Here is a 12850-nt window from a genome sequence, read left to right as displayed (position 1 = left end):
AAATTCATTGGTGCAGCCCCTGGCTGTAAAATTGATAATAAATTAATTAAAAAACAAATCATTGGTTCCTAAACCAACCATAACATTAATTTAAAATGTCAGGCAGCAATGCCCCAACCAGCACATAATGGAAAGGAAAAAGCTGCAAGATGGAATAGTCCTCGGGCCCTCCAACCCACCCTTATGTTTTATATGAAACAGGACATTCACAGCTTAACAAAGCAATCATTTCAGCGACAAGGACTGCCAATTGTGGCTGAAATGATTGGCTTGTTTGGACCCCCAGAAAACAAGCTGCCAATGTGCATTGGACATGGAAATGAAAATGATCCCATACACAAACTGGCTTTACATTACAAGTTGTTGTCGTCGTCCTCATCCTCATCATCCCTTTAGTGTGTACATCCTCTTCTTCACACAATATTAATTTGTCCCTGCTGGAATCCACCATAGGCGCCTCTGTAATTTTTTTATGTAATTGTTGGTAGAGGCCTTTCTCGTGGAATTTGTAATTCATTTTAATGAACATCATCTTTTCCACATTTGGAGGAAGTAACCTCCTACGCCGTTCACTGACAAGGTTGCCAGCTGCACTGAAAACTCTTTTGGAGTACACACTGGATGATGAGCAACTTAAGTAATGCAAGCCAGTTTGTGTATGACACTCCAAATTGCCTCTTTTTCTTGCCAGTACTGAAAAGGTCTGTCTGACATGCCTATTAGGATGTTATCTCTGAAATAGTCCTCCACCATTCTATGATAGGATACTGTATCACACATAGTCATGGTAGAAAAGGCACTAGTAGGCAGTTCTCTCAGGCCTGACCAGATGTCATTGTTTGGTGAACAGGCATTCCGTAAGGAAAATTTAGTTTTTTCCTGGCAGCTGCAGAAACTGAAGGAGGAGATGATGGCGTTTCACGTGCAGCTGCAGCTGACAATTTTTTTTACCAACAGCTCTTTGCATAGGTTTAGATTTAGGTCTATTGGAAAAAAAACTTACAAGGTAGGACTTAAACCTAGGATCCAGAATGGTCGGCAAAACATTTTTTTCAGATTTCAATAGATTGACAACTCTTGGATCCTGGTGAAGTGAATCAAGGGCTTGATCCACCAGTCCAACATACCTTGTGCAATGGCTCCATTTCAAGTCCACCTTCAGTTTCTCCATCTGTTTTTGCCAAATTCTGATAAGGGGGAATGACCTGACTCAAGCTGGCAGTATCTGAATTAACGTCATGTGTGGCATGTTCAAAGGGTTTGAGAACCTTGCACAACATGGAAATTATTCTCCACTGCACTTGAGTAAGGTGCTTTCCCTGTCCACGGCCTATGTCATAGGCCGTTGTATAACCCTGGATGGCCTTTTGCTGTTCCTCCATCTGCTGAAGCATATAGAGGGTATAATTCCACCGAGTTACTATCTCTTGCTTCAGCTGATGGCAGGGCAAGTTTAACAGTAGCTGCTGGTCATGCAATCTTAAACAAGCGTTTGCCGAATGTAAAAAATGTCCGGATATTTTGCGGGCCACCGTGAGCATCTACTGCATGGCCCTGTCATTTTTTTTTAATTTTGCACCAACAAATTAATTGTGTGAGCAAAACATGGGACATGTTGGAATTCGCCCACATGTAATGATCTCACAATATTGGTGGTATTGTCCGAAATCACAAATCCCGAGGAGAGTCCAAGTGGGGTAAGCCATTTAGCAATGAATTCCCTGAGTTTCTCAGCGGTATGCCTCCTAGTGAAACCAGTTATACAAAGAGTAGCCTGCCTCTTTATCAGCTGTATTTTGGTAGATGTTGCTGCTGTTGCTGTTGTAGGCAATGCACCTACCTAGTGGGCTGTCACAGACATGTAATCCATTGTTTGCCCTGTCCCACTTGTCCACATATCAGTGGTCAAGTGGACAGTGGGTACAACGGCATTTCTGAAGATATTAATAAGCCTTTTTTTAATGTCCTTGTAGAGATTTTGAATTGTTGTTCTAGCGAAGTAGAATCTAGAAGGGATCTGGTAGTAAGGACACAGGACCTCAATTAACTGTTGCAAACCCACTACAGTAATGGTAGATACTGGATGCACATATCAAACCAGCATAGCTGTTATGGCATCATTAATCCGCTGTGCAACTGGGTGATTGCTGTCATACCTGTTTGCCCTTGCAAACGATTGTTTGACAGTTAATTGTTTTTTGGAGGATTCACTACAAGTAGTCTTCCTCCTGGTCCCCTACTGGGATGAAGATCCACTCACAGCAACAGCAGCAGCAACAGGCATATTCATCAAGGATCCTTCTAAGGAATCATGGTTAGGAGAGGAGTCAATCATGCTTCGAATAACAACATTGGATGCAGCAGGACTACTCCTGATGACAAATGAGGATGTTGATGATGCAGGTGTTGGTGTTGGATATCGAAGGCTCTTGGATCCCACAGAGAGGGAGTAGGTAGGTGACACTGTACTTGTTACGTTTTGAGTTTTGGAAATTGGCAACATACACTTTGATAATTGATGAATGTGCTCCAAGTGATGTAATAAGGAGGAGGTTCCTATGTGGTTCAGGTCCCTCCCTCTACTCACTCTTGCTTGGCAACAGTTACACATGGCTTGACAACTGTTGTCCGGATTGGGAGGGAAATAATTCCACACGTGAGAACTGGATTTTTTTGTCTTTTGCATTGGCATGACAACAATAGCTTTGACTTTTTCAATCCATGGGCAACAACTGTTGCCTTACTTATACAAAGGACATCCTCGGCATTGATATCCTCATCACAAACATCTTCATCATCAACATCCTCATCATCCTTAGCGCCTTCAACTACCAAAATATCCTCCTCCTTCATGTGCAATTCCCTAGAAGCATTATCACTGACTACATCTGCAATATGTTGACTGCCCTTCCCCACATTTACAGAGGGCACACAAATGTTGGAACTTGGAGGATCCTCCAGTACACTAGTATTTAGGTGTGGCTCACACATGGCTCACACATGGCTATGGCGGACACACTTGCACTCTCCTCAGGGATTTGTGATTTTGATTTCTCAGGGCATACAGTTGGTTTTTCCGGAGCTGTCTTACTTTTCTTAACAACTTTCAATTTTTTAATGGTACCGCCACCACTACTACTACTACAAACAGAAGGGCTATCAGAACCAGCAGTCAACATAAATAAAGGCCAAGGCCTTATCCTTTCCTTGCCACTTTGTGCAGTGAATGGCATATTGCCAAATTTTTGTTTATATAAAGGCAACTTGCCTTTCATTTTTTTTTCTTTACTACAGTAAAAGTAGCTTTAACATATCCATGGTGTGACTTAAGCCCTGGGGCATGGACCTTCATAGAGGACAAGGAAGTTGATGGTCATGATGACTGCTGGTGGTAGCAACAATATGTGGTTCTTGGCCTTGCTCTCCTGTCATGTCACAGCCCTCCATATTTTCTGTGGTCTGGAAGCAGTGCCATAAGCAGCAATAGTGTAGCCAAGGTGTGGTTACAAAATTCACACATGTGCAGTCATGTGCACACAGAAAAATATTAGACAAAAAAAAGACTCTAATTTTGTTTTTTTCGGGTCCAGAACTTGGGCCCAGAGCACAGATCGATGATGACTGGAGTTGGGCAGCACTAGGTTGTGTTGCTGTTTATTGTGTGGCTAAGCCTAACATGCACACACAGAAAAATATTAGACAAAAAAAGACACCACTTTTTTTTTTTCAGGTCCAGAATTTGGGCCCAGAGCACAGATTGATAATGACTGGAATCAGGCAACACTAGGTTGCATTGCTGTATCTTGTGTGGCTAAGCCTAACATGCACACACAGACAAAAAATAAAAATACAATATATATTTTTTTGGGGGGGGGTCCAGAACTTGGGTCCAGATGGACGCAGCAGGCAGTACAGCACCAGCCCAGATGGATCAGCACCAGCCCAGATGGATGCATCAGACAGTACAGCACCAGTCCAGATGGATTAGCAACAGCACAAGCCCACATGGACACAGCAGACAGCACAGTACCAGCCCAGATGGATCAGCACCAGCCCAGATGGATGCAGAAGACAGCACAGCACCAGCCCAGTTGGATCAGCAACAGCAACAGCCCAGATGGACATACTAGACAGCACAGCAGTGCTAGCACCAGATGGATCAGCAGTGCACCAGCCCAGGACACAGCAGACAGCACAGTGACAGCACAAGCACAGGACCAGCACAGATAAGTACCTCCCAGCCCTACACTACCCACCCTCCCTGTTCAGTCTCCAGAGCCAGAGAGAAATGGCGGCCGCCGCGTGGTCCCTTATATATAGAGACGAAAGGTCACTAGCCATGAGATTTTGTCTCTATGGTTTTGCCTCAGGTTTGAGATCTGGGGCCGATGGGGCAACCGATTGCACGTTCGGTTCTCGCCCTGGATCTCAAAATTCGGGCGGGTTCAGATCTCTGAGATCCGAACCCGCTCATCTCTTGTCTATATATGCCTGCAGAATGTAATATTTTATTTTGGTTATCACTTTCTAGTGTTCCTAGTTGCAAGAAAAAAATTATTAGATTGAAGGAAATGGTAAAAGCTTTGTCAACCCTACTTGCTGATCATCTCTGTGAGATGGACACGACCATGTAGGCGCATGAGGATGCACACCAGTTATGCTTCCTTGAAGCAGAAAAACAAATGCAGCATTCCTTCATCTCACAGATCATGAACATGCAAAAATGTCTAACTAGGGAATCCCTCAACATACATATGGCTTTCCTGGAGTTCACAGTAAATAAGAACCCCACACAACCACTAAACCAAGCCCCACAGCAGGAGCACCATTATCCCCAATATAATAGAGGGCAAAGTTTTTATGACTTTGCTGTTACACCATCAAACCCACAGAACCAGGATTACTCAATCTACAGGCAACTGCCTTAAGCCTGCCTGAATAGGTGTACATTTGCCTATATTTCTAAAAGTTGTAAATAACAATAATGTAAAATATTTTACTATACAGGTTTTAATATTTTGTATTGGCTATTTTTATTTGTTATTATGTGGAAAATATAAGCACCACTCGATATGAAGCCACTTAATAATGCTTATGTGTGTTTTAAAAATTGTGGCTGCCGGAAAGCACTTTTTAGCACCTTTTATATAATGATGTTCAGCAGTATCCTGAGTAGTGGGGATGGCATATTGAGATCTTGTTGTGCTAGCTGTGATCTGTCAACTACCTCAGGTCATTAGGTGCTACAGATTTCACAAAAATTATCAATATGTCAATCCCAATATTCTGGACACTGCACCTACAGTGTACACATGATAAACACTTGCTATTACTGTGTACTTGTGTGTGTTATTTGAAAAATGTTTGTGTGTTTTAACATTTTTGCCGAAACATTCTCATTAAAACTAGCGGTGTGCACCGGCCACTTTTCGTGTTTTGTGTTTTGGTTTTGGACCTGGATCTTTCTTCGTGTTTTGGATATGGATTGGTTTTGCCAAAACCACCCTTCCGTGTTTTGGGTTCTGGGTTTTGTGTTTTGGCTCTGTATTTTTTTGAAAAAAAGCATAAAAACAGCTAAAATCACAGAATTTGTGTGTTTTTCTGCTCCTATGCTATTATTAACCTCAATAACATTAATTTCCACTCATTTCCAGTCTATTTTGAACACCTCACACCTCACAATATTGTTTTTAGTCGAAAAGGTTGCACCAAGGTAGCTGGATGACTATGCTAAGTGACACGAGTGGGCGGCACAAACACGTGGCCCATCTAGGAGTGACACTGCAGTGGCAGACAGGATGGCAGTTTGAAAAACTAAGCCCCAAACAGTACATAATGCAAAGATAAAAAAGAGGTGCAAGATGGAATTGTCCTTGGGCCTTCCCACCCACCCTTATGATGTATAAACAGTACATGCACACTTTAACAAACCAATCATTTCAGTACCAGGGTCTGCCACTTGACTGTGGCTGAAATGATTGGTTCGTTTGGGCTCCCACAAAACAAGCTGGTAATTAATCTGTCCCTGCACAAACTGGCTCTACGGAGGCAAATGTCGTCCTCGTCGTCCTCATCCTCCTCATCCACCGATCCTTCTCCCTCTTCAGTGTTGTGTACATCCTCATCCTCACAGACTATTAATTCATCCCCGCTGGAATCCACCACCACAGGTCCCTCTGTATGTTCTGGAGGCTGGTCTCCCTGGAAGAGTTGGTAATTCATTTTTATGAACATCATCTTCTCCACATTTTGTGGAAGCAACCTCCTACGCCTTTCCCTGACAAGGTTCCCGGCTGCACTAAACACTCTTTCAGAGTACACACTGGAGGGGGGACAACTCGGGTAAAATAGAGCCAGTTTGTACAGAGGCCTCCAAATTGCCCCTTTTTCCTGCCAGTACAGGTACAGACTGTCTGACATCCCTACTTGGATGCTGTCACCAATGTAATCCTCCACCATTCTGTCAGTGGTGATAGTATCATATGCAGTGACAGTAGACATGTCAGAAATTGTTGGCACGTCCTTCTGTCTGGACCAGATGTCCAAACCGTCCCTTGACTTATGACACAGGTGCACGCTTGGCACTGCTACTGTGTTGATGCACGTGCGGCTACAGCGCACACAAGTCACAAACACAGAAAAAAAATTGTTTTTTATTTTTTATAGCACTTTGGGGGTTACACCACCCTTTAACAGACTTATGGGACACAGGCGCATGTGCTCATTTGTTGAGGCACGTGCAGCTACAGTGCACACAATTCACAAAGACAGAAAAAAAGGAAGAATTTTTTATTTCTTGTGGAGCGCACTTTGAGGGTAACACCACCTTTTAACAGACTTATGGAACACAGGTGCGCGCTTGGCGCTGCTCCTTTAGTGATGCACGTGTGGCTACTGCACATACATTTCCCACACAAACACACCACCCTTTAACAGACAGATGCACGCTTGGTGCTGCTGCTTTAGGATGCACTTACAGTGCATACAATTCACAAACAGAAAAAAATGTTTTATTTTTGTTGGAGTGCACTTTGGGGGTTACACCACCCTTTAACAGAAAGACGCACACTTGGCGTTGCTGCTTTGAGGATGCACGTACAGTGCACACATTTCACAAATACAGAAGAAAATGTTTTATTTTTGTTGGAGTGCACTTTGGGGTTTACACCATCCTTTAACAGACAGAAGCACGCTTGGCGCTGCTGCTTTGAGGATGCACATACAGTGCACACAATTCACAAACACAGATAAAAAAATATTTTTTTTGAGTGCACATCACCCTTTAACGGACGAGCCAACCGGCCCTTTACTTATAACACAGGCACACGCTTGGCACTGCTTTGTTGATGCACGTGCAGCTACTGCACACACAATTCACAAACAAAAAAAAATATTTTTTATTTTTTTTGAGTGTACTTTGGGGGTTACAGCAACCTTTAACGGACAAGCCAGCCAGCCCTTTACTTATGACACTGGTGCACACTTGGCATTACTTTGTTGTTGCACGTGCGGCTACTGCGCACACAATTCACAAACACAGAAAAAATATTATTTTTGGAGTGCACTTTGGGTTTTACAACACCTTTAATGGACAAGCCAGCCAGCCCTTGATTTATGACACAGGTGCACGCTTGGAGCTACTTTGTTGATGCACGTGCGGCTACTGCGCACACAATTCACAAACACAGAAATTTTGTTTTTTGTTTTTGGAGTGCACTTTGGGGGAGCACCCCTGATCCACAGATCACCCCCTGGACAACACTACAGCACCCCTCTACAACTACAGCCTTTATGGGACACTGCACAACACAGTCCAGCCAGCCCCTATAGACTTTGGAGTGGACACAGCCCCTATAGACAACTGACTACACAAAACAGCCCAGCCAGCCCCTATGACAGCAGCACAACACAGCCGAGCCAGCCCTTATGGACTACAGCAGCACAACACAGCCCAGCCAGCCCCCATGGACTGAGTGGACACAGCCCCTATGGACAACAGCAGCACAACACAACCCAGCCAGCCCTAGCCCCCACCCTCCCTCTTCACTGTCCACAGCCGGAGTGAGAAATGGCACCAACGCGGGGACCTTTTATAGAATCCCAAACCCGCAAGATTCAGAAGGCGGGATGATGATGTTTTGCCTCGATTTCAGATCGGAGTCAGGCGGGAAAAGTCGAGCCTGACTCGGATACGACTCGGATCTGGGGGGCTCAGGGTGGTTCGGATTTCAGAAATCCGAACCCGCTCATCCCTAATTAAAACCAACAGTTTTATTTAAAAAAAAATAACAACTTTTTGTTCCAAAAAAATTTGTTTTCATGTCCTCTATACCATACATGGAAGGTTATCCACCAGGGTTTCACAAATTCTTTCTACCCAACCATGTCCCCCATCATTGACTGCAGAATCAGGTGGAGTGTTGTGTTCTAGTGACCTGCACAGTCCACTCAGGGTGAAAATGGTCCTTCTGTATCTCAGATGTTATGGAGAATAGAGCAGGCAACAACAACATTGGACATTAGCTTCAGGTCCACATTGTTCTGCTTCAGCAAGCAGCACCAACGTCCCTTTAAATGCCCAAAGACATTCTCCACAACCATCCTGGCAGAACTGAGGGTGTGGGTAAATGTGGTTTTCGCCTGCAGGCCCATTGTGTGAAACCCTTCATAAGCCACCACCTCAAAGGGTATGCAGTATCCCCAATCTGGTGTTCTGGGATCTCCACCCATCCACGAGCTTTGATTTCTGTAAATAAATAGAAAACAGTATCACTTTTTTGCAGAGGTTGGACATTTTCACGGCGTACTTGTGTTTGGAAATATAAAATGTAATGTTGGGTCAACGAGAGCTTTACACAGAGCTTTACACATACTACCTTGCTACAGTAATTAACAACAGTGGCAACATAGCTATTACTTGGAAAACACATACAGTAACTGTATTTCCAAAGTTATGATTGAAAGTCACAGCATGAACACTGCATTCCACGGTGATTATGTTCAAAATATTAGGTTTGCAGGAAGTCTGATTTGCGGTAACAGTAAAAATCTAAAATGGTAAGTTTGTGTAATGCAGACCATTACACCAACCATGCTGCCACATTTGCACACAGGGGAAAAATAAAAAAAAAATAGAGGGAGCTGAACACACTGTGGGGCAGATGTAATAAGCAATGGAAAAATAAATTGCCAGTTCCTAACTAATTTTTAAAACACAGCCTGTGACATGACAGTTAGGAGCTGAATGGCTGGTCATTTATCACTCTCCAATTTATTACTATCCAGAGCTTAGTACATTTCCCCCCAGGGGCAGGCTGGGCCGGGGGGCAGAGTGCCATTTGCTCCCCAGGCCAGTACAATTTTGCTGCAGTGAGTGCCGGTGTCAAACTGCATGCGGTATGCGTTGAAGGACGGCAGCGGGCTGCCATTAGGTTACAAGCACCCAGCTCTGGCTATCCCCATGTCCCTTAATCCCTGTTTCTCCATGACCTTGACTCAGCTCCTCCTCCCGCAGTCCCTGCCTGTGCACTGCAAACTGAGCCCTGGCCAGTGCTGATTGGGAGCTGTCCTGGCCTCATTACATGTTCAATAGAGATGGAGCAGATGAGAGGCCCCAACTCCTGTCCTCATAGCCCTAAGCTCTGTCTTTCACTGACAGCTGCAGCTGTTGCCTGGGCTGGGTAGGCATGCTAGTTTCTTCTACCAAAATGGAGCCACACCACCAGGGAAAGGTAGCCACCTCTTACACACGAGATCCTCCCAATTCCCAGCAGCAACCAGAGTCAGGAGGCTGCTGTGTGAGCATGCGTGTTGCAATGAGTATTCGTGGCCAGGCTGGAGGTACAGCAGCAGGTCAGTGCTCCCATCTCAGTGTCTGCCCCCACATCCCTCCTCAACCAGATCCCTGACAGTACAGTCACAGTGATCACCCTCATTCAGCCCAGTGTCCCCCCTCCCACTCCTAACTCACTGGCTCCTTCCCATCCTTGCCACATCCTTCCCCATCCAGTTCAGTGTCCCCCAATTGTCCACTGACACCATTTGCAGTGTCTCTTCCCTTACCTCCCTAACCAGACCAGTGTCCCATCTAACTGTCCCCAACCAGTCTAATCATATACCCCCATATTCATCCAAGTGTACCCCCTGCAGCCTAGTGTTCCTTCCTCCCACCCCTATCTCACTGCCCCACATCCAATACAGCCTTGGACCTCTCCATTCACAATGACCCCCCATTCAGCCAAGTGTCCCCACTTTTCACTAACCCCATAAATACTGTCTCCTACATTGCCAGCCCAGTGTCTCCTCCCTTAACTCCCCAACCAGCCCACTGCCCTATCTGACTGCCCCTCAGCAAGAACCCACAGTCAGTCCAATCAGTCCCCCCCCCTTTTTAACAATGGTTTATAAACTTGTCCTTGTTCTGCAATGTGTTGTACTGTAAATAACTTTTTTGGGGGGACTCATACCCTGTTTATGTATGCTGTTAGGTGCTGCAGAGCCTTTGTGGCACCATATAAATTAACCATAATAATAGACATCACAATCCCGGCAAGGGACTTTAGACAAGCAACAAAATACCGATGCCTATCTTAATCCTGATCCCAGAATGCTGAGTAAGCCAGCCCTTAGCATTAGCGGCACAAGAGGGGAGGGTTAGGTTTAGGGAGTCTAGCAGGGTTAGGGTTAGTTTTGGGGGGAGATTAGGTTTAGGCACCCTTAGGGGAGAGGGTTATGGTTGGGCACCCCAGGGAAGATGTTAGGGTTAGACAAACCCCAAGAGGTTTAGGGAGCAGTAAGGGGAGGGTTATGGTTAGGCACCACTAAGGGAGGGTTAGGGTGGAGAGGAGTAGGAATAGGGTACTTACCTGCCCAGTCAGGATCTTCTCCCTTCTAGCTGCTGGCATCGGGATATGAACCGACGGGACTTCATTCCCATTTCCCTCGCTCAGTCTCCCTCCTGCTCTGCTGTATGGATGCATGTGTATGTATATACAATTTACTGTATTTGAATGGTCTGCAATCAAACTTGAAGGGGACGAGCTAGGGGTAAGGCATCTGTCTGGTAGACAGGAAGAGGAGTGGTTAGGGGGTTTCACCCATGGGGGGCATTGGGGTTAGGTCTGATAGGGGGATGAGTTCCACCACCTCCTTAGGACCACTTTAAGCACTGCCCTGCATTGTATAATGGTAAGTATGGTCCTTATATTGTATATTGGTAAGTAGAATGGTTCTGGCATTGTATATCCAGCAATAGAATGCTTTGAGCACTTTTTAGGGATCACTAGAATGGTTTCTGGTTTAGGATGGGACTGGTCGTTGTATTTGTTTATAGCTCTTTGACATAACAATTTTTAAAATATTTAATTGACTAGTTAAAGCACACCCACATTAGACAAACCACACCTACAGAGGCTAGTAACCTTTGCAATGCACTGGTGGAAAAACATGCCACTTACTTGTGTATGCCCCCACCTGGCAAAAAGTTGCCAGCCAGCCCCTGTCTACCCCTAGGCCTTCTATAATACATTATTACTACTATAATGTACAATAATGTAAAAAAATATTCAAAATTGTAGACTCTTCCCTAGCTCTTCACATTTCTAACAACAATTTAAATAAACATAAAGCACAGCTATGAAAATATGAACAAATAACAGAAAAGTCTTACCTAATTAGGAAACAGCCAGCCATCCTGCTTCTCCTCTGCGAGGCTATAGAGATCGGAGTTAGCCAGAACTCGTGCATCACGTATTCGACCAGGCCATCCCACAAACACATCCATGAAGCTAGAAAATATAGTTTATCTGAATATGTACCCCAAACCACAAATAATAAAACAGTGAGTTGTGGATATAAAACACACATTGTTAAAAATGCTTACCAGTACTTGTGGTCTACAACAGCCTGTAGTACAATCACGTGCTATCCTTTGTGGTTGTAGTAATCCATTGGGTTGTCAGGGGGTGTGATGATAGGGATGTTAGTCACGTCAATGGCACCCGCATACTGGGGATAACCGCGCCTCAGGAAGCCTTGGAAGGTGTCATCTAGTCATTCACCTTCAGACTAGCAGATGAAGGGGTGGTAGAGAGTACTTAGCATTGCCTGCATCACCTGGTACACAATCTTTAACACAGTACCAATGCCAACTCCAAATAAGCAAGAGATTGTGAAGTACACCCCAGGGGTAGCATACCACCAGAGAGCAAACAGTAGTCTCCTACTTGGCTTGATGAGAATTCTGAAATTGGTTGTCTGCATGGTGAGTGCTGGGGTGAGTAGGTCCAGTATATATTGAAATGTAGCATGCAACATCCAGAAGTGTGCCATCCACTGCTCATCCAGAAAGGCCTCCACAGTCATCATGAAAGCCTCTCCATGCTTGCGGTCTCTGACCAACATTCTTGGTTGTTTCACTGTGCTTATTCTTAGTATGGTTGCCATGGTTGAGGAAATCAGGGCTCTCCTCCTGCACAGATATTGACCTTGAGAAATAGCCCCCTTGGTCATAAATCATGCTCTCCTCCTCCTTAAATGACACTGCACTAGGCAGAAGAGTGCCACAAGCTGATTCATGCTCTCAGTTGCTGTGTGAAATAGCCGAAAGTTACAAACTATCAGGAACTCCGGGCTACATACTGGTAACTCGTCGGCCATCATTGCTGCAATGCTGTGAGCAGTCCCCACCCCTCCCTTTTGTTCACTTTCTGTGACCTCATCTTTGTGAGCCTGAATAAAGGCCAATATTTGTGACATCCATAATTTTTGCTGGCCTTTCCCGGGTTCACTGGAAACAGAGATGACCCAGGTAAAACCCGGGACAAGGGTGCAGTGGAAAAGGACTAAAAGA

This window comes from Taudactylus pleione, unplaced genomic scaffold (genome assembly GCF_031769625.1).
Source record: "Taudactylus pleione unplaced genomic scaffold, aTauple2 ptg000005l, whole genome shotgun sequence".
NCBI classification, from domain to species: Eukaryota; Metazoa; Chordata; class Amphibia; order Anura; family Myobatrachidae; genus Taudactylus; species Taudactylus pleione.
The sequence above is the reverse complement of the archived record's forward strand: the minus strand, read 5'-3'. Positions refer to the sequence as shown.